This window comes from Rattus norvegicus, chromosome 4, assembly GCF_036323735.1.
Source record: "Rattus norvegicus strain BN/NHsdMcwi chromosome 4, GRCr8, whole genome shotgun sequence".
In the NCBI taxonomy this organism is placed as follows: Eukaryota; Metazoa; Chordata; class Mammalia; order Rodentia; family Muridae; genus Rattus; species Rattus norvegicus.
In genome coordinates this window covers 12,634,148-12,655,385 of record NC_086022.1, presented here as the reverse complement: position 1 = coordinate 12,655,385, position 21,238 = coordinate 12,634,148, and the positions used below count along the sequence as shown (strand labels likewise).

The following is a 21,238-nucleotide window of genomic DNA, read 5'->3' as shown; positions in this document are numbered from 1 at the left end:
ACACACACACACACACACACACACACACACACCATTTCCTTCCCATGGGTTGGTAAACAGGATGTATCGAGGAGAGATTTGTAAGACATAGTGAGAACTCAGTCCCAACACCTTCCGCCTGTCAGACAACAAAGAGAACGCCAAATAGTATCGAGTGGAAGCCTTCCCTGGACTCTTGCCAGGAGGCAAGGAGCACCGCATTTTAGCACAGGCAAGAGCTCCCTTGGGTAAGGTTGGTAGTCAGGTCTAGCCCTACCCACCTGTCCTTACGTCTGTATTATCACCTCTACTCTGTGGCAACCCTCAGCCTGAACAGTGTTTTTCTAGACTTCCTAGTGAAGTTTTCTCCAGGCCACTACAGGCCTAGAATAATGTTTTTTTCCAATTTGAGCCCTCTCTCCCGACCCCATGCTCATTCCTGGTTTCCCTCCGTCTCTTCCTTGCATTCATCTCTCGCATCCGTCCATCCTTCTATTCTGCTTTGGACACTTTGCTGAGCTGTGTGCACTAACCATAGTCGTTGCTCGTACTAGATCAACACTGAGCACGCACCAGACCTCCTCCTAGGATGTCCATATGCTCCCTCCCCACCCTCATGACACTTCCACAAAATGTCACATGTCTCATTTCACAGACGGAGTAGGTCAGAAGGGTCACAGCACTGAATCTGTTAGCTCTAGGATTTGAGCTCAGCCTTGTTCAGTTCTTCATCCCAGGTCCAGCTTTAGGACCTGGTACTGTGTTGTGATCCCAGTTCACAAAACAGAAACCTTCAATCAGACAACCCCAAAGAGCCATGGGTGTACAAAGAGCCTCCATGTCAGACGCTCATCTCTGAGTCAAAGTTTCCTGGAACTACAGGGCCATTAGTTCCACCCAGGGGTTCTTTCTCTCTCCTGATGTCTGGGACGTTCTTACTTTAGAAAACAAACTATGGTTTCATGTTGAAAAATCCTACCAAATTTCCAGCAAATGCGAAATTGTGTAGGTTGTAGGAAAGAGATGTTATTTTTGGCAGGAGTAGTCTAAGCCCGGCAGTAAACGTCTGAAAACACAATAATAAAAGTGATTTTAACATCCTGTTTCTTACCCTTTTGTTGATTTTTGAGCATTTCTTCCCAAGCAAGGAGTTGTGCAATGAGAATTGAAAACTGCCAAAGTTCATTGTTGGTTTTGTTTGGTTCCTTTTCCATGTGTCTGTGTGCCTCATGTGCTCTACGTCTCACCCTCAGCAAGAGAAACGATTGTGAAGCACTCTGAGTGTGGCCTAAAGACCACAGGGGCAAAGGGAGTTGGCATAGCTCACAGAGGTTCACCAAGGGCCATACTTAGTGGTAGCTACGACTGAGCATTCACTCATCTTTCTAGACAAAACGGTTTCAGATCATTCCATCTTCCTGAGCATCTTGAAGAAACTCCCAGTCTGGAGTAAGAGTTAGGGCTGTGGAGGCGGGAAGTAGACGGCTTCATCCAGACCCCAGTTCTGTACGTCTCTGTCTGGGTCACCTTGGATATGTTGTTCACCCTCTCTGGCTCCTTGTCCTCTTACCTCTGCTCCCTAGGCTCGCCATGTTCACAGCAGAGCTTCCCTGGAGCAGTCTGGCATGTAAAGTGTTAAATGAAGGTGCTCCCGTCAAGGATGCTAATGGTTCTTTTATTGTTTTGGCACTTTTTAAAAATTGGACCTTACTATGTAGCTGAAACTAGCTTAAAAGTTGTTATTGTTGTTGTTGTTATATTACTATTATTAAATTCTTAAAATTTCGTGTGTGGGTGTTTTGCCTACATGTATGCTAGTGCACTACATGTGTGCCTGGCGCCTGAGGAGGCCAAAAGAAGGCACCAGTTTCCCTGGAATTGGAGCTACAGAGGAATTATGTGGGCATTGAGAATCTATCCTGATCCCCTGCAAGTGCTCTTAACTGTTAAGCCGTTTCTCCAAGTCTTGCCTTCAGATTCTTGATCTTCGGCCTTACTTCCTGCATGCTGGAATTGTTAGCATAAGGTATTATATCTGGTTCCCCCAAACTGTTTTTTTTTTTATTATTATATTGATTTTGTAAATTTGACCTGGCTGTAAATAAAATTTTACCTTGCAACTTCTCGGTGTTAGCTTCCGGTTTCTGGCACCATTAACTGAGAGTTCAGGGGTGGAGAGTAAGGTATTCTGGCCATACCCAGTAGAAGGTAGAATGTGAGAAGAGCTGGGAGAACCCAGTGCCAGATTCACTCTGATGTTACACAATCATCTCACCCATTTGCCCCATGTTTGAAACCTAGCAATATCTACACTAGGCTAGACTCTGGGCAAGCCTGTGAGAGATCATTTAGATTGGGTTGCAAAGGGAAGAGTCACCTTAAATGTGGATAGCACAATTCCATGGGCTGGAGTCCAGAACTGCAAGCTTCTTCTGCTTCTGACTGTGGATGCAATGTCAGCAGCTGCCTCACAGGTCCCACAAAGGAGCCCCGCCCCACAGTGAAGAACTGTATCTTGGAACCATGAGCTGAAACAACCCTTTTGTTTTTATTCTTTTACTTTTTATTGACTCTTTGTGAATTTCACATCATGAACCCCAATCCCACTCATCTCCCTGTCCCTTTGTACCTGTTCTCCCCTCCCCCAAGAAAATAAAAAATAAAAATAAAAACGAAAAACCAAACAAACAAACAAAAATTTGGTCATGGAAGCTGTGGTGTGTCCCAGTGTGTCCCACAGTACACCCTTTGTCCACACTTCTTTACTTACAAATGTTCATGACAGCGAGTCATTGGTGTCCAGCTTCCGTTATACCATCAATACTCGATCCTCATCAGGACTCCTCTTAGATATCCTGTTGTTGTCCTGTGTCATGGAGATCCTGCAGCTTTGGATCTGCAGGGCGGCCATTTCACATGCTCCAGCAGTTCAGAGATGATGTAGATATTGGGGTGAGCCAACTCAGAGCCCTGGATCTGGGCCTGGGTGGTAGCTGAATTGGTCAGCTCATCACTCTCCCACAGCCATACCACCAGGGCCAGCTTACTGGCCCCTTCACCACAGAGGCCAGCTCTCCCACCTGCTGCAGGTGACAAAGTGGGTGGGGAGGGCATCACTCCCTCTCCCATGCCACCTCATGGTACACAAGTGTCAGGGCCAGCTCTCCCATGCTCACGCACTCTGGGCCTGATCAACCTAACTTCTGTTACCAGGTCCAGCTCTCCCGTGTAACCCAGGCAAGGTGCAGGTCCCCTTTCCCAAGTAGTGCAGGTAAACCCTTCCTTGTGTTTGCTTTTACCATATATTTAATGATAGTAATTGAACAAATTATTAAAACGGTAGTTCTGCCACTCTTTGTAAAACAAAATAAATTACTTCTCTAGTTTTAGTTCTTAGTGCTGGAATAGAAGGCTTTGATTCAGAGTCTCCTGATTTGGGGCTTCTGAGATGCTAGGGAAGCTTGTACTCACCTGAGAGGTCTGACTATACTAAACAGTAACATTTGACAGTTGGCAACAGGGCATTTCTGTTGGCAGTTGTCCTGGTTAGTTCTCATTGGCTACTTGATGCAACCTCAAGTGGCCTGGAAAGAGGGAACCTCAATTTCAGAGCTGCCTCAATCAGATTGGCCTGTAGCCATGACTGTGAGAGATAGCCTTGATTGATGAAGGCTGTGAGAGGGCCTTGCCCACTGTGGGTGGCACCATCCCTAGGCTGGTAGGCCTGGGCTGTATACAAAAGCCAGGTGAGCATGAACCAGTGAGAGAGTCGGTAAGGAATATCTCTCTCTGCTTCCTGCCTCCAAGTTTCCCTGCCTTCAGTTCCTGCCCTAACTCCCCTCAAGGATAGAAGTGACCCAGAACAAGCAAAGTAAACCAAACTGCTTTTACTCCGTGCTCTGTTACAGCAAGAGGAGAGTAACTAAGTCAATAGCAAAGTCAGTTGAACTGTGAGTATGAGGCAGTGATCACAAATGCTTTTCTAATGAAGGGTACATAAAGCTCTGTCCAAGGCCTGCTGGGAAGCAGCGTAGCTAAGATTTGTCACAGCCTTGAGGGAAGCACCTGTCCGCGGTGCTGCACATAGGAAAGCGGCAGAAGCAAAGTGAGCACGGAGAGCCCTTGGCCCAGTGGTTAGGAACGCAGCGTGGCTGTGCTTCTGTGTGGGTGAGCTTGAGCAACTCCTGCATTTCTTCTTCGGTGAGTTTCTCCTTGCATCGTAGTCGTAATTAAAGGAATTTAAGTACACCAAGTACCCAAAACTGTTCTTGACAAAGCTCTTAATTAGCATTAATTACTGCCATCATCAACATTTTAACAACACCAGCGGATGGAAAGAGGGTGGATCCAGAATCAGGTGATGGATCTCTGCAAGGAGACTTACCCAGCAGGATAGACTGGCTTGGGGAAAGGATCCTCACAGACCAAGCTAAGCTGGTTAGGATAGTCTGGGTGCTGCACAGACATTTTAAAGAAGTTCCTGAGCAGCTAGCTGACTTATTCCAAAGTGAATCCCAGACACGGGCAACTGGAAAACATGAATAGGAAGACAAGTCTCTAAAAAAGCAAAACGGTATAAGTTCACCCCAGCCAAGGGACAAGGCTCTAGTCCTAAGGAGACCAACTAAGGCAGGAGATGGTCTGATGAGCTAGGTCCTCACAGGGAGGAAGGTCAGCTGAAAGGGAGGAACAGCGGCTGTGACAAGGGAGACCTGGCAGGTTCTCAAAGCTCTCCTGTAAACTGGGAGCTAATTACAAGCTCGGTGAGGATAAGCCTAAGCTCCTGCTAGAGCATCCGTGGCCTTCAGTGACTCACTGAGAGACTCCATGTGAGTGAGCTGTCCTCAGTCAGAGCACAGCTCCTAACTGGATGATAACCTGGTGTTCTGGGAGGTGCATGGGCAGGACACAAGGAACTCGGGGATTGGGGGAGGGAGTCATTTCTCAACAGTAACAAGGGCCTGAGTCTGGAAGAAAAAGACTTTCCTTGTCTGCCTCGGCTGTACGCATGGTCTGTTCTTGGAGAAAGAGAGCTCCTAGGTTTACATAAGCTGTCTCCTTAGTTTTATAACAATTGCCAAAACAAAACAAAACGGCAAGGTTGGAGTCTGAGACCAAAGCAAGCCCCTTGGCCTGCAGAGTTTGCGAAATTTCCCAAATAGTTTACCAAATATGAGAAACTCTGCACTCAATGGTTCTTTTGTTTTGTTTTGCTATGATTTAATTTAGAAGCAACCCCGAATACTTGAGCCTATTAGAAACTGTATTAGTTGCAGCCTGGAAGTTTGAATTTCAAATTTCCTGTTATTTTTCTTTTTCTACTTACCTGTTTTGGAGGCATAAACTACTCCTATGAAGGGGTGAAAAAAAGGTTCAAATAGCAATTTTTCTGTACTTCAGAGACATTTTTCTAATTGCTTCTGAGTTGTTTTTGTTTGTCTTAAAATTTCTATAGGGTATTGCTTAAAGTATCTGGTCTATATATGTATATATTGCTTTGCAGTTTTGACCTGTGCCTTTTTTTTTAACCTTTCTGGACCTTTTGGTTTATATTATCTATGAGTCGAGTGCCTATTGAAGCCACCCGAGTTAAAGGGTGCGCGGTGAGAATTTAGCAACGACTCAAGTTTGAAATTTGAGTTTCTTAAATGAATAGAAACGAGGACATGGCTGTTCCCAGTACAGGTGAGAAGACTATTGTAGCTCTGAGGGAGAGCACAGCCAGAGACATCTGGAAGGATCCAAACTGAACTAGGTATTGCAGGGAGGGTAAGGGGCAGAGCGAGAGAGAAAAAGAAGAAAGAGGGCAAGCGAACCAGGAGAGTAGTAAACGCTAAGGAGCACACGCCTGAAATGTCAAGTTTATAAAGGAATGAGAAGTTGGGAAGGGAAGCAAAGCCCAGTCCCTGGTCTGCAGGGGTTGCGGTTAGGGGGTCGGGTGAGACATGCTGGGAGGAGCCACGGGGGGCGGGGCTAGAAGTGCTGGGAGGAGCCACAGGTACTGATCCCAGGTGTCTTTCGGATCTGACACTAGAGGAAGCCATTCTATTGATTTTTTTTACTTCATTAGTTAACAACAGCAATAATCGGACACTTTATTTTTCTAATATGAAAGGGTGCAGATGACAGATTCGTTTCTGTTAAGTTCATCGTCTAAAGACTTCGAAATAATCTGTTGTACTTCTAATAATATAACTACATCCAAAATATCTTTCAACTTCCTCCCGCACAAAGGTTTGATCTTAGACACAAGATCTGAGGAGATGGTTTGGGGACAAGGGATTAAGATCACTCCTTTGTGGATTTATCAAAGCCCGTTTCAAAAACACCATCTGGCTGTTGTCGTTGGAAGAATAGCAATGTGAGCCTAGATGCTCTATATAAATAAGTAGAATTTATGTTTTTGTCCAGCGATACACAGATTTGATTTCATTACTATTCCATTACTAATGGAATACAGAGTGTTCTCAATGCTTATTTTGGCTTCAAGTTGCTTTTCTATCTCCATGATCTTTAGTAGGTTTTACTGGCCCAGAACCAGCTAGAAAAGATTCTATGCTAGCTCTGATATATTGGCAACTTAAAGCCTTGTTAAACATCTTGACATCGGTATTTTTACAGTTCTACCTTCAGAAATTAACACTGCAAATGGATTCCAGCTGGGTTCTGTTAGAAATCATGCTAGCTAGGAAGCATGGGTAGGTCTATTCTTTGATATTAACTTCTACTTGCAGATGATTAAAACAATACTAAATGAGAAAGAAATGCTTTCCAATTGTATCTTTTCATTGTTTTTGTTCATTTGTTTTTTTAGGTGTTGCTGTTGTTGTTGTATGGGGTTTTTTGAAGTGCCAGATTTGGAACCCAAGCTCTTGCCAATGCTTGGCAAATACTCAGTCCTTGGGTTTTTTGAGAGTTTCCCTGTGCAGTGTAAGCTGTTCTTGACTTTGCTATGTAGGCTGTCCTCAAACTTACCATCCTCTTCTCTTGCTTCAGTCTTCTGAATAGCTGGGGCTATATAGAAAAAGCCCACTGTACCTCACACATACATACATACATACATACAATACAATACATACATACATACATACATACATACATATATACAATACAATACATACATATAATACACATAATACAATACAATACACACACACACACACACACACACACACACACACACACACACACACGGAGACACCCTTGGCTGCAATTCAGGCTAGGTTGGATGAGAGAGACTATCACATCAAATCAAAAAGTAGAAACATTCAGCTGGGTGCGGTGGCACATGCCTTTGACGCCAGTGCTTAAGAGGTAGATAGATCGCTGTGAGTTCCAGTCCAGTTAGGGATGGGAACACAGTGAGCTGAACAGCAACAACAGGACAAACATCCATCACTCTCTGCTTCCCAGATGTGAACAAGATCTGAGTAGCTGCCACCTGCTTCCACTGCCCTGCTGTCCCTGAGGACAGACCGGTCTTCCTGGACTTTAGTCCAAAATAAACCCCTTTAAGTGGCTTTTGTTTGGTATTTTCTCACAGCAACAAGACAGATATCTAGTACCAAAAAAACCAAAACAAACAAAAAACGGTCCAGTCAAGCAGTGGTGGCACACGCCTTTAAACCCAGCACTTGGGCAGCAGAGGCATGTGGATCTCTGAGTGTGAGTCCAGCCTGGTCTACAGAGTTCCAGGACAGCCAGGGCTACGCAGAGAAACCATGTCTTGAAAAACCAAATCAAACCAAACCAAAACCAACCAACCAAAAAAACCTGGAACAGAGAAATAGGAATTACTGTTGTGATAAGCCTGACCATAGGGATATTAGGCCTTTGTAACTGGCTTGCAGAAGGAATATGGAAGCGTTTGAAACTGGATCAAGTATAAAGTGGAGGACTGGTTTCTGAAGTCCCAGAGTGGGAAACAAGGACTCCAGTGGGAACTGGGCTAGACATCATCACGACAGCGTGGCAAAAAACCAAGCTGCGTTCTGGCTGTGCCTGGAAAGCTTAGGTGAGGCCCGACATAGGAGTGACGGACCACTGTGTTCGGTGGAGGAAATTCAAGGCAGGCGAGCAGCATACGGCTGTGATATGGTGATCGCTCAGCCTTCTTCTTCATAAATGCAGTGAAAAACAGCAACAAGTGGGGCAGGAAGAGAAAGTAGGCAGTTTTCCATGGAAAAGGGCTCAAGTATGTTTAAAGTTGCAAAAATAGAGGCTGCGGCTGTTAAAAAGAGAAGCGTCCAGCTTTGCAGGGGGTTGGGGGAACGTGGAGAGGAAAGACCATGCCCATTGGAATCTGAAAATGCAAATTCACTTGAAGGGAGAGGGGCTGAACTGAGGATGTTGCTGCTGTGCTCTGGAAAGGAAAGCAGCTACCTAGGGAAATATTTCCCCAGTGGCAGCACAGAGGTTACTATAAACTGTGATCCAAAAGGGTCAGGTTCCGCCTGAAGCTGACTTCAGTGTTACCCAAGTGGTACGGATTTGCAGCTATGAAAGATGCAGCGTTGAGGGGATCAGGAAGCCTTGTGCTATGGTTTCAGAGGGCTGCCGAGGTCGTGCAACGTACCGCAACTTTGGAATCCCTGCCAAGGAGGCCCTGTATGGCCACCGTAGCAAATCATAAAGGTGAAGCCCAAGTCACAACAAAGACCCCAAGGCATTAGAAATGCTGGAACCATCGCATGTTTGCCAAGTGCTGCACGGCTGTGCACAGCTGGCTCAAGAAGGAAGCTGATTGTGCTGTGGGCAGCAGAGTTGGAGGGGTGGGGCTCCTAAAGCACGTTGGTGCCCAGATGATTCCGTCAGACTCCAGCTACTAGACACGTTGCTGCAGGACTTGGTGTTTACCCTGCAGGCTTTTCATCTTAATTTGGCCCCAGCATTCCTTGCGATACCTCAACCCTTCTGTTTTGGAATTGAAAGTTTGTTCTGTGACTTTGTGTATTGTAAGAATGTAACTTGTGATTTTGTAGGTACTCACGGGTGAGGGTGTCTTTTTTTTTTTTTTTTTTTTCTTTTTCTTTTTTTTCGGAGCTGGGGACTGAACCCAGGGCCTTACCACTGAGCTAAATCCCCAACCCCTGAGGGTGTCTTGAGACGTTGGACTGAAGCACATTTTGTGTATGATATCTGTGTTTGGGTGTTGATGCATACACACCATAGTGCATATGTGGAAGTCAGAGGACAACTTGTGGGAGTCGGTTCTCTCCTTCTGCCCTGGCTTCAAAGGGACAAGACTCAGCGTTGCACAACAAAGCGCTTTCCCACTGAGCCATCTCACAAGGCCCAAGGCTTTGGACTTTTAACTAGAGTTGAAAAAAGACTACAGCAACTTTAGAAGCTGGGCTGGATTCATTTTGTATTATGAGATAGCCTTGAGCTGGGGGCTGAAAGTGGTGTGTGTTTGGGTTTTGACAGAGGATGGGATTATGTTAATATTTCAAAATTCACAAGAACTGACGTCACTGAAGGGAAAGCTCTGGGCATTTTGGTGATGATTATCTAGATTATGTCCATCCAGGGGAAAGATTTACCCTATACAGGTGGACAGTACCAGGCTAGGATCCCTGAATGAAGGAAAATAGAAAGGGGGCCAAGCCTGGTGTCCAACAGTTTTAATACCAGTTCAAAAGCAGGCAGATGCCTGTGTTTGAGACCATCCTGGTCTACATAGCAAGTTTCAAACTAGCCAGGGTTACGCACTGAGGCCTTGTCTTTCAAAAAAAAAAAAAATCTTAAAAGGTGGGGTAATTTAAATAAATGTAGATTGTCTTCAGTTATCAATTAAAAAAAAAATTATTCTAGGGTCTGGAGAGATAGATCTACCAGAGGACCAGGACTTCATTCCCAGTACCCGTACCATAACTGACAACCCTCTGTAACTCCAGTTCCACGGGAAATGACGCCCTCTACTGGCCTTCAAAGACATGCATAGACCATGCAGATGAAACACCCGAACACATTTTACTTTTACTTATGTGTGTATGTGTGTATATGTGCATACGAGTGTATGTCCCACGGATGCTGGGGCCTGGGCTGACAGATCCCTTACGCTGAAATTACATGTGGTAACGTAACAGTTATGAAGTACTATTTGGGTACCTCAAATCTGAGAAGCCTCTAAGGCATAGAATTATACCAGAGATGGAAAACAAGTCAAACAAAACAAAAGCCCCGACACAGGGACTTTCCTGTTCTGTGCCGGAAAAATGGTGAAGAGGGTTTCTATCACATACAGGTAAAAGGGGTGGGGCTAGAGCGCAGAGAGGTATTCCTTCACAGTCTGACCAGGTGAGGAACGTAAAGTCGTCGGAAATGACTATAGCGGATCTCAACAGAGGGCTGCAGGACAATGCAGTCGTGTCAACCTAATACTGGGCTATTCAAATAGCTTGAATTCAAAGTAATGGCTGCTCCCCGGGCAGGAATTCACAATTGCCACATTGGAAGGGAGGATACTGTGTCGTTCCAAGGGGAAATCAGGTCTGGAAAAGGCCTCTTGGCTGGAGAACCTCATGTGTCCCAAAACAGCTCCAGAGCAGGCCAAATCAAACACAACAGTGGAGTCCCACCCTGTGAAGTAAGCTGGCTTTGGGCTCATCTGCATGGCCTTTACTCTCCTGCCTTTCTGGGGGATGACAAAATGTCTCCAAAGCGAGTCTAAGGCCCGGATCAGACTGTGGGCTGGAGGACTGGGGGGCACTGTCACACATGTGTGAACTGTGTAATGACGTAACTGATGGTGGTGATGACCTCAAGGTTTCCTCCCTGGCATCGGAACCCTCACCAGGAGTCAAGCGTGAGACAAGTGTAAGCAGAGGCTTCAGTCGTGTGTTTTGAACGGCTTTGGTGAACAACCCTTCAGGAAGTCTCCGGTTTAAAGCAAACTTTGTAGTTTGTTCTAAGAATGTCAGATGAATACTATCTCCCCCTTCCATTCAACCCCCAACATCTCTCTCTCCCAACCTCACATCCATTTATTCTTATCCTTTAATCCCTGAGTCTAATTAGTGCTGCCTATTGTGCGTTAACCCTTCCCTGTTTAAAATGTATCCATCTGTCTGTCCGTCCGTCCATCCATCCACTCATCTATCTTTATTGCACAAGAGGAAGGTGTGTGTATGAAGATCAGAGGACCACCTCATGCATTCACTTCTCCACTTCCACCGTTACACAGGTTCTAGGGAAGGAACTGATCGAGCAGGCAAAGTAGCAAGTGCCTTTACCTGGTGAGCCTTCTCGCTGACCCCCACAGCTCTTTAGATTTATGCTGTCATTACTTTACCATTAAATGTAGACAGTTACGATTTCGCTGTTTGAGATCTTGCTCTGTAGCCCAGGCTGGCCTCATACAGCATGGGTCTGTACTCCTGTTTCGGCTGCCTGAGTGCTGAGAGTACAGGCATGTGCCAGCCACCATACCTGACTTCTGGGGTCGCTAAAAAAGCAAAACAAAACCCCAGCTACTAATCCGTATGTTTCCAGAGACAAGCTAGGTCAGGTTTGCATTGAACTGTTAGCTCCGCTGGAGCTGCAAATTTATTATTTTAAACTAAGATTAATTAATTAATTAAACTCAGAAAAAGAGAAAGAATTGCCCGTGGAAAAAACCTTTCCATAGAATCTACCTTAAGTGGGGCAGACTGATGCTCACCTAAGGCCTGCCTGTTAGGACGCTTAGAGGATAGTTAAGAGTCTCAGGTAAAACAGGTATCTGATGGGGATCCCGGGTGCTCTAACATGTTGGAGTGCCTGTAGTTTTAAATGCTGTAGATGAGTCTCTGCTACTCTCCCCATTACGTGTTCACATGGTTCCTTGCCTCCTTGCCCGTTCACCTGTTCATCACAGCCACTGCGAGGCCGAGGCACAGGGAACGCGTATGAATTTTCTCCCTCCACAGCCAGGATGGTGGAGACTGAAGGCTCCACAATACTGCTACAAACAGCAGGGGCTAGAACCCGGGCTCTTGACCGGCATTTGTCACTGACCTCACACTACCTCCAGTCAGGATGGATGGTTCACTTAGCAAAAGCAACATATAAACTGGGGGGAAGCCAAACTCCTGTTACTGCATGGAAGTGTAGGCCAAACGGCAGCTTTTCTAGAACTTTCTGGGAAGAGCGAAGTCCGTGTGGAGAAAGCATGAGTCACACAGCGCTTGAATGAGCTGCTGAGGCTTTGCCGAGTTCCCTTGCCAGGTGGTCCTAATACCTTTCTGCTTCCGGAACTGTCAGTGTTCCTTTGGGGAGTGGCGGTTTGTATCCGATGGTTTCTCTTCTTATTCGCATTTCTCTTGGGATTTAAGTCTTGCTAAACGCAGGACGGACATGGTGAAATTATTTACTGTGGTTTCCTTTGAGTGGGCTCGTTTCCGCTCCTAAGAAGGGCCTTAACAAAACAGGAAGCTTTTCTTGGATCTAGAAATGGAACCGTGCCTTCTGACAGTCATTGTTTTACAGACTTCTGCAAATCTGTTTCCCTACTTCCCAGCTGGAGGTTAGACAAATAGAAAGAAGGGACAAGATAGAAGTTGGCGAAGCTGATTCCTAAAGTAGCAGGGTGAGGGCTGGTGAGTGTGACGGGCGGGTGGTGGTGGTGGGGGACACAACAGCAGCAGCACAGGCTAGACCACATCTGACACTGGCTAGAGCAGATGTATGAGATGTGAAAGGCCGGGGAATGTGAAGGGCACTTGGTAGCCCCTCCTCTACGGTAGCCGTTCACATGGGTATGCTAGCTGGGGTGGGTCGGACTTTGATACACTCTACACATTAGTGCAGATTCCAAGGGATGAGGAGCTTTTTTTTTTTTTTTTTTTTTTTTTTGGTTCTTTTTTTCGGAGCTGGGGACCGAACCCAGGGCCTTGCACTTCCTAAGCAATCGCTCTACTACTGAGCTAAATCCCCAACCCCTAATGAGGAGCTTTTTGTATCCTGTTTTCAATGCTGGTAATTTTGTGGGTACCCAAGAGTACTTAATGAAATGTAAAAAGAATTAATTGACTTCCCCAAATATCTCTAAACAAGGGCAGGGGCTGGAAAGATCAAATGGACCTATTTCCAACTACAGACATTGCTTCCTATACGTGGTCCTGCCACTCAGGATACTCAAGGTGGTAAGGTCAATTGAGCTCAGGACACAGAGATCAGTGTGCTAGACTCTATCTAAGCCAGCCTATGCTACACAGCAGGCCACTGTTTCAAACAACACACACACACACACACACACACACACACACACACACACACACACTGTAACTAATTTCCACTTTGCAGGTTTTTAGAGAATTTACAAGCACATACCATACCTATAACCCAGGGCTCAGTAGGTAGGGTAGGGTTGCCACACATTCAAGGTCAGCTTTGGCGACAGCAGGCTGCAAAGGTCTTTCTTTCTGTGCCTGAGGCCCTAGGTTTGACTTCAGTACTGAAAATTGCTTCTTTGCTCAAGGTGAGGCTGAGGTAGAATCCAAAATCCAAATCCCCCAGTTTCTGCTTTCAGCTATAAGACAGGTTAAAAGTCCTAGCCTTATTCCAGGCTATCACAACAGTATCAGCCACTCACCACAGCCATGTAAAGGAAATCACCATGAAGAGATGCTGTTACAGAGGTCTGTGTTTATGTTAGGCAAGGCATGGAAATTCTAACTTCATTCTCACTGGGTGATAAGAGCTTCACAACCTGCTGGGCAGTGAAGGCTTCCCCTTTCCTCCCAGCACTCAGGAGGCAGAGGCAGGCAGATCTGAGCTGGAGGCCAGCCTGGTCTTCAGAGCAAGTTCTAGGACAGCCAGGGCTACACAGAGAACTCCCCCACAAACACACACAGAAACACAAAGCTTCATAATTCTTTGAAGATTTTTTCATTTTTATCCATGTGTGTACAACACACATGTATGCAGGTGCCCAAAGGGGCCAGATGAGGGTGTGGGGTTCCCTGAGACTGGACCTACAGGAAGTTAGGACCCATCTGATGTCAGGGCTGGGAACCAAGCTAAGGTCCTCTGCAAGAGCAGCCCTCAAGCACCTCGGGACAATAATTATTAAGCTATCTAAAATCAAGAGAAAGGAAGAGGACTTCCAGTGTTCAACACTTCTCTTTATGCAAGAAACACAATGGGCTTCTAAGTCAGCACTTTGAATCATTAATTAGGCCTGTCTGAAATGGCAAACCTGAGAACTGTGGCTCTTTTCCAAGGAACTGTATCCTTGTCTTGTTTTTTCTTGGGCCTGGGTCTTCTGTGTTACCCAGGTCGGTCTCAACAAGCCATCTCATAGCCTCCACCTCACAAGCAGTCGGAACTGCAAAGGGGCATCACCATTCTTAGCTCCTTTAGGTGGGCACATGCAATTTCTCTACTCCTTTGTAGCTAGCTATGGCCAGGAGGGAGTGGAAGATACAATGGAGTACACAGTCTGACAGAGGAGGAATGTCTCCATCCTCTCTGTTACAATGTAGAGGCAGGGCTGAACCAACTTGGACTGCAAAATAGAAGCCCTGTGTTGAACAAGCGATGGTGTCTCTGCCATTGCCTCACTGCCTCTATGTTGTGCCATTGGCCTCAACACATATCTGAGGTAATAACAGGTATAAACATTTAACAGAACAGTGCTCTGACCTCCTGTGCTTCTTCAGAATGTATAGTTCAGTTAATCAAGCTTTCTTTTTATGATAGGCACAAGAACCTGTTCTACTTCAGTAATGGAGTGTCTCCTGAGTCCACATTATGTGATGTGACGGGGAAGGGAAGGACACAGGAGACTGTATTTCGTTTTCAGTTCATATGCGCCTGGCCACACAGTTTCCAGTTTTTCCTGACTGTAAACCACAACCTCCTCCTCCAGACACAATGCACAATCCATGTACCTGGAGCAAAATGGTTTATGTAGGAAGGCTGCCCAAGGTGAGTCTTCTGGCTGCCTGGCCTCTTAGGTAATGTGGAGAACTGAAGCTACATGTACCTATGATAACTGAAATGAATTTGGTGGTTGTACTGCACAAAGACAAAACAAACTATGGAGCAGCAACGTTTTAAAGCTATCTTGAAATACTTAGTCCAGCTTTCGTGGGTCAGGACTGTAGCGCACAGCTTACCCAGGTGCCTGTAACTCAGGGCCACTCAGCAGGCTGTGGTCAAAGTGCTGAATCATTTCTCACCTAAGTGGCTATTAGAAGACCAGGTCCTCCATCCAGCAGTGACTTAACAGAAATCTTCAATTTGGGGGCTGAGTCTCAGGAGTACAAAATATATTTGCTTTCCTAGTTGAGGTGGCTCACTGGCCAGAGAGTTGTAGGTGAGACATTTTTGGATCTCAAAGAGCCTCCTTTATAATCTTCAGCCACAGTGTCATAAATTAAAGATGGGTTGATCTCAAGCTCTTCCATTAGCAGCTACAGTTTATTTAAGGATGTTTCCCAATTTCACTGCTATTAAAAATTGAATGCCAAATACAGCTCATGGCTTTGAGAATTGCCCCAGAACCTCTAGCTAAGGCATTCTTTGATCCTAGGGAGAAGTACTTGCTATTGTTTCATTTCCTCTAGTTTTCAAAGGAGAAATATGAACGTTGGCAAGGCACCAGGATTTAAAGCTCTGCACAAAGCCAAAGTTAGATGTTTCTGGACCTGAGTTGGTCCAGAGGCTGGAAAAGCCATTGGATAGCATTCCAGCCCAGTCAGCATCTTCAATGGGTAGCTTTGTTATTTGCTGTAAACAGTTGTAAATTTCCAGAACCACAGGCACACCCATATTAAAATGTTAATTACCAAAGTGTCTCCTTACCCCAAGTGCAAACGAACAGTGAATTAAAGGTCTCCTGGGATTCCGTCTCTGGACTTCCTCCACCAGCACGCATAACTGAACGCTCTGAAGATCTGACTTTTTAAAAAAGACAGTCATCTCAAAGCTGAGCCCATCCATCGTTCCCTGAAACTTCTAGAGTGTGGAGATAAAACCAATGGTCTGATCCTGTGCTGTATGTTATGAGAATACCAAACCTAGTCTGCTGAAGGAGAAATGAACTTAAAAAAAAAAACAGGGGCTGGGGATTTAGCTCAGTGGTAGAGCGCTTACCTTGGAAGCGCAAGGCCCTGGGTTCGGTCCCCAGCTCCGAAAAAAAGAACCAAAAAAAAAAAAAAACCAAAACAAACAAACAAAAACCCCGAGCCTTCCTTGGACACCAAGTTTTGAGGTTCTGGTTCTTTTTTTTTTTTTTTTTTTTTTTTTTTTTTTTCGGAGCTGGGGACCGAAGGTTTTGAGGTTCTGGAGATGGGAAACTAGTTCCTGTTTACTCTTTCTAAAAGTTCCAGAAACCCTAGTGCCCGGCCAAAACAGCAGACCGTAACAGCCCACAGAAGTCTTACTGGGTTGTGAAAGAGACTCATTTGTCCTCAGACTGTGGTCCCTCCACCCAGAGTCGTCCACCTCCATGCCAGTGTCTGCGGCTTTGACTGCTAACTAACCATTCACCCACAGAGACTCTAACATTGCTGGGATCCTTCAAAGAGGCCAAGGTGTAAGTAAATAAAGCAGGAGGAAACTTTTAAGGACAACAGTGTTAGGAGTTGAGGGTTGAATGTCAGAGAGAAAAGGCAATTAAAAGAAATTTCGTGCTTGGCCTAAGCTGAAAGGGAGCATGGGTATGGAGTGTGTGTGTGTGTGTGTGTGTGTGTGTGTGTGTGTGTGTGTAAAGTGTATGTGTATAAAATGTGTGTGTAAAGTGTGTATATGTGTAAAGTGTGTGCGTATGTAAAGTGTGTGTGTGTGTGTGTCCCGCTGTTGGAACAACGGCAGAATTAGCCCAAGACAGTTCATTACCCAAAACACTGTAACCAGGATGGCTGGCGTGTAAACCCTGCTCCTGCTTTGTGTAGCTTTCTTTTATAAGCTTGCACAGGCAGACTGAAGCTTTCCCAGCTGTAAGGCTTGGGATTTGCTGCCTCTCCCCTGGGGGATAAGTAACAGCAGCTGCCTTCTTGCTTTCCCCAGCTTAGAGGATCAACTGATGACACACACAAAAGACTCCCGAGCAGAGAAAATGTCAGAGCGCCTGTGCCAGCCTTCCAAAATGGTGAGGTGTGGCAAAACTACGAGCCATAATTACTATTACAGCAGGGTCAGAGAAGTGGGCTTTCTTGGAAAGCAAGAAACTTAAAAAAAAAAAAAAAAAAAACCCTCTGGGCTTAGTGCCTCAAGGAAGCTCCCAGAGTGTCCCTTCTCAGACTCTCAGAAGCTGCTCTCACGAAGCTTGCACTGCAGTGTTTCTGACAGCTGTGTCCACAGAGACAGCTTTAGGCTAGAAGTCTGACTGCCCCGAAGAGAGCCACTAGGCGTTTCATGTGGAAAATGGGACCATACTTTGCATCTTACTGATCAGAGCTGTGGAAATTGAGTCATGAGTGTTTAGTAGAATGTCCTAACATTAACTGGGGCTCAGTTAAAGATTAACCAATTCACAGGAAAACAAATTCGGGCTATCACTAAGAAAACAGAAGGGAATTTGAGACAACAGTTACATGTCTGACACATGGCACACAGGCACAATGGGCCCAGGGACCCCTGGCTTGGTCCAAGACTCCGGGTACTCACAAGTCATAATCACCTAATGATTTCCTGAAGTGCATGGGTTCCTGGGGTGTGGGGACCAGGAGGTAGAGGTGTAAGTCAAGTCCCTCAACTACCAATGTAAGCTAAGAACTACACGCATGGTATCTTTGGGGCTATTTCACGTACCTGCCTCCATTTATGTATTTTCCACCATTCTTGGTCTCCTGTTTTCTAAAATCCACCAAACGGTCAATTTAAACACTGAAAGGTCAAACTTTGATGTTGAGCATGTGCAATTTTAAGTGCTGTGACAGATTCAAATAGAACCGACATGCTCCCAGACTACAGAAGCGGTAGGAATTATCTCAGTCAGAACCAGCTTGTGGCATGGCTCTGCAGGTAAAGGCCTTGCAAGCCTGGTGACCTGAGTGTGAACCCTGGCATTCACATAGAAGACAGAGAGAACAGATTCCAAAGTGTCCTCTGTCCCTCCCCCAACTTGGTAAAGATGGTCCTAGAAAATGAGTTATACCCAGGAATTATTCTTACCATGAACACTGCTGCTCTTCTCCTGACTTTTTTTCCCCCTTTTTTCTTTTTTTCGGAGCTGGGGACCGAACCCAGGGCCTTGCGCTTGCCTTAGCAAGTGCTCTACCACTGAGCTAAATCCCCAGCCCCTTCTCAGACTCTTTATCTTCAGCCACTTAACATTATCTATATGAGGCCTCAATTATGTTAATACCCACAAGACCTTAGATTTGATCCTTAGTGTAGTGAACTGGGCTCCTACTGTGTCAGGCATCCACGTGATAGCTCCTTTAGTTTTAGACAATCCCAACCTGGCACTTACATCATTTTGCATTAGGAAACTGAAACCTAGAAATACTGAGGAGCTTAGCGCAAGGTCACAGCCCAGTTCATCTCTTGGTCAAGGGCAAAACTACTGTAGCAGAAAGGGATCTCTCTGGATGTCATGGAAAGTAAAATGAATTACACCATGGTGGTGAACAATTTACATCTCTTCAGCTAAAGAGAAACTATGCCTATGTAAAATAACCACTAGAGGGCGCTACACACAAACTTCGACAAGTGTTTTGCTAATGCCAAGTCCCACACTGGTACAAGATATATAATCAGCTACGGCTTCAAGCCAAAAAGGCTCTTCTCAAAAGAAGCACGATGCATTTTATGATAATTAAGATGTTGTGTTCTTATTCCTCCAACTAGGAAAGAGAAGAAAAACAACAACAAAAACCTTCAAGTCCCCCAAAGCCCGATGCTGTATGCCGGGCAATCAATAATCTGTCTTCTACGCGACAGTGTCTGCTGGTCAAGGTGCCTTGCACTTAGGTGTTTTCTTTGCTCTGCAGCATAGCTAGACAGTTAAGATCTCACCGTGGTCTCCGTACTCAAGGTGCGGTGCTGGGGAATACACATACTTTACTACTGAGCCCTAAGAACAAATCCTAAGAACTAAATAGAGACACATTTCATCTTTTATATTTTATTTTAGACAAGTAAAACACATACAATTTTTTAAAACAGAAGCAAACATGCATATCTAATTGAATTCTAGAGAAAACATCTCTACCCAGAATGCCTGCTTTCTGAATATTTTTATTCTTTGACTTATTGAGTGCCACCTTTCCTTTCCAACAAACAGAATACTCCTTTTATGTAAGCAACCAGATTTACAAAGTACATGTTATTCTTCTCCACTGCCACACAACATTCTCACCGAACATTAAGGTCAAAAATCGACAGGCCATGCAATTCAGCACCCTAACAGCTGCAGGGCATCAACACGGTAGTGAGTGCACACAAATACATACACTGGTACTTTTTTTTAGAGCAAAAACAGGATTATCTTGTGAATGTTACTTCAATGGCCTGCGACAGCCATCTTTCCACGTCATTATTTTTAAATGTCTGTCCTTGTACTGCTGCTAGCCCAGTGCCCCCGAGCCACATTTCCCTCTCTCCTGTTTCATTTCGTTTTGTATTTTTACTGTTAACATGGCTTACATAAATAGCACATCTTAAGTCTGTACTAGATGGACTCTTACATTATGTGCAGACACCAAGTGGCTTCGTCCCCATCAATAAGGCTTTAAACAAGGGTTAAAAATCTACTAATCCCGATCACAGACTGCATTTACATTTTACAGCTCATATATACATTTCCACTAAACGTTCTAATGTACAAAGAACTTCTGGTTCAATTGGTGTGAGGATCTGCCAGTGTTACTCCACTGTGTGAATTGTGGTTGTTGACTGTACTGCTCAGTCGTTATGGGCAACCGAGAACCAGCCTGAAGGGACCAGGGTTTGGTGTCCTGCAGATTTGCAGAAAGCAAGTGTAAACAAATCAAACACAAGGCTGAAATAAAGACGCTCCAGCTGTTCCCCAATATATATCAACTCAGTGGATTGGGGTACATCATGTTTGGGGTTATTTTTGGTTGAAGACAATAATCTACTGTTTAAATCGTCAGCATTGCCTCATAAGTTACCACAAACCCAGGCGGCTGCGACATTAGTGCACCTAAAAAGGCAAAAGCAACAACAACAAAACCCCAAACCACTTTGCTCTTGCTTTTGTCCCCTAATCTACACCTACTTCTAAACCAGCCAGTCAGACAATGAAGCAACATCCTAAACATACAAGGGCACATATGTGAAAACCTCTAACACCTAAAACCTACAATGTGCCTAAACTCGGTCTTTGTTTTTTCCTGTAAACTAAAATCATGGTAGAGCTACCGAACTTGGACCTTACAGTATATTTATTCACTATGGACCTGCAAAAAAGGTCACGTAAAAAAATAAATAAATAAAAAAGCATCCCTTAGAAACCAAAAGCCAGTAAAGTCTACTTTGGGTGGGTCCGCTATACTGAAGAACTGTCAAAACACATGCTGATGTGCTACAGCATGTCTCTCCGTACCTTTCCTCCTCATTTTTAGGTGGTGATACCCAGCAACGCATTACTCCCCCCACCCCCGTCCCTCCTTTATTCTGTTAGTTACTAGTGTATATCTGGTATGTTCGGACTCTGCATGCATTATATCATTTAATCCATCAATCTAATTTAAGTGAGAAAAGACTGGGCTAAAGAGATTAAATTATCTTTCAATCATTCACGAAGGCAATCAAGTAACAGGCCAGACCCACAATTGGGCCACAGCTTCTACCTCCCCAAACTAAGCATCATGAAACTAACCAGGCTTCATGTAATTCTGTAACCCAAGTCCTCAAAAGGATTGGGCCAAATGCAAGACCGCTTCAAAAAACAAAAAGTCATTTCCACTGGGCGCAGACTAACCACCATCAGCATTTCCGGAAGATGGCGACTGCACCTAGCTCGAAATGTAAGCGGAAAGCTCAGAAGACCGAGGAAAGCCGGAAGCTGCACTGCAGTCCTTTACAGCGAGGATTAAACAGAGAAGGAATAAGCTCCGGGGGCTGCAGCCTGCTCCGCTCCGCGAAGAAACCAGGGAAACGCCGCTCGGCTCACCGCGCCATGCACCGCAACAGCCCGCAGGCGCGGCTCCCGCAGCCGCTCTCCGGGCCGGAAGGGCAGCTGCTGTGACGCAGTCAGCGCCGGGGAAACGCCCTGCTCCAGGGTACAAGGGCTCAGTGATTGTGGGACTCAAGGCTTGAGGTCTAGAGCACAAGCCCACGCAATGCTCCGCCAAGAGTTTTT

At 45.3% G+C, this 21,238-nt stretch overlaps 1 protein-coding gene across 5 annotated transcripts in view; it reads left to right on the top strand.

The window, feature by feature from the left end:
* The first annotated feature begins 56 nt into the window (after nucleotides 1-56).
* Nucleotides 57-21,238, top strand: part of Kmt2e (lysine methyltransferase 2E) — a 104,760-nt gene continuing 83,578 nt past the window's right edge. For all 5 annotated transcript variants that reach the window (XR_010065633.1, XR_010065634.1, XM_063285953.1 and 2 more), the window contains exon 1: nucleotides 57-21,238. This exon is cut by the window's right edge and continues 14,782 nt beyond it. The gene's annotated coding sequence lies outside the window, so the exon portion shown is untranslated.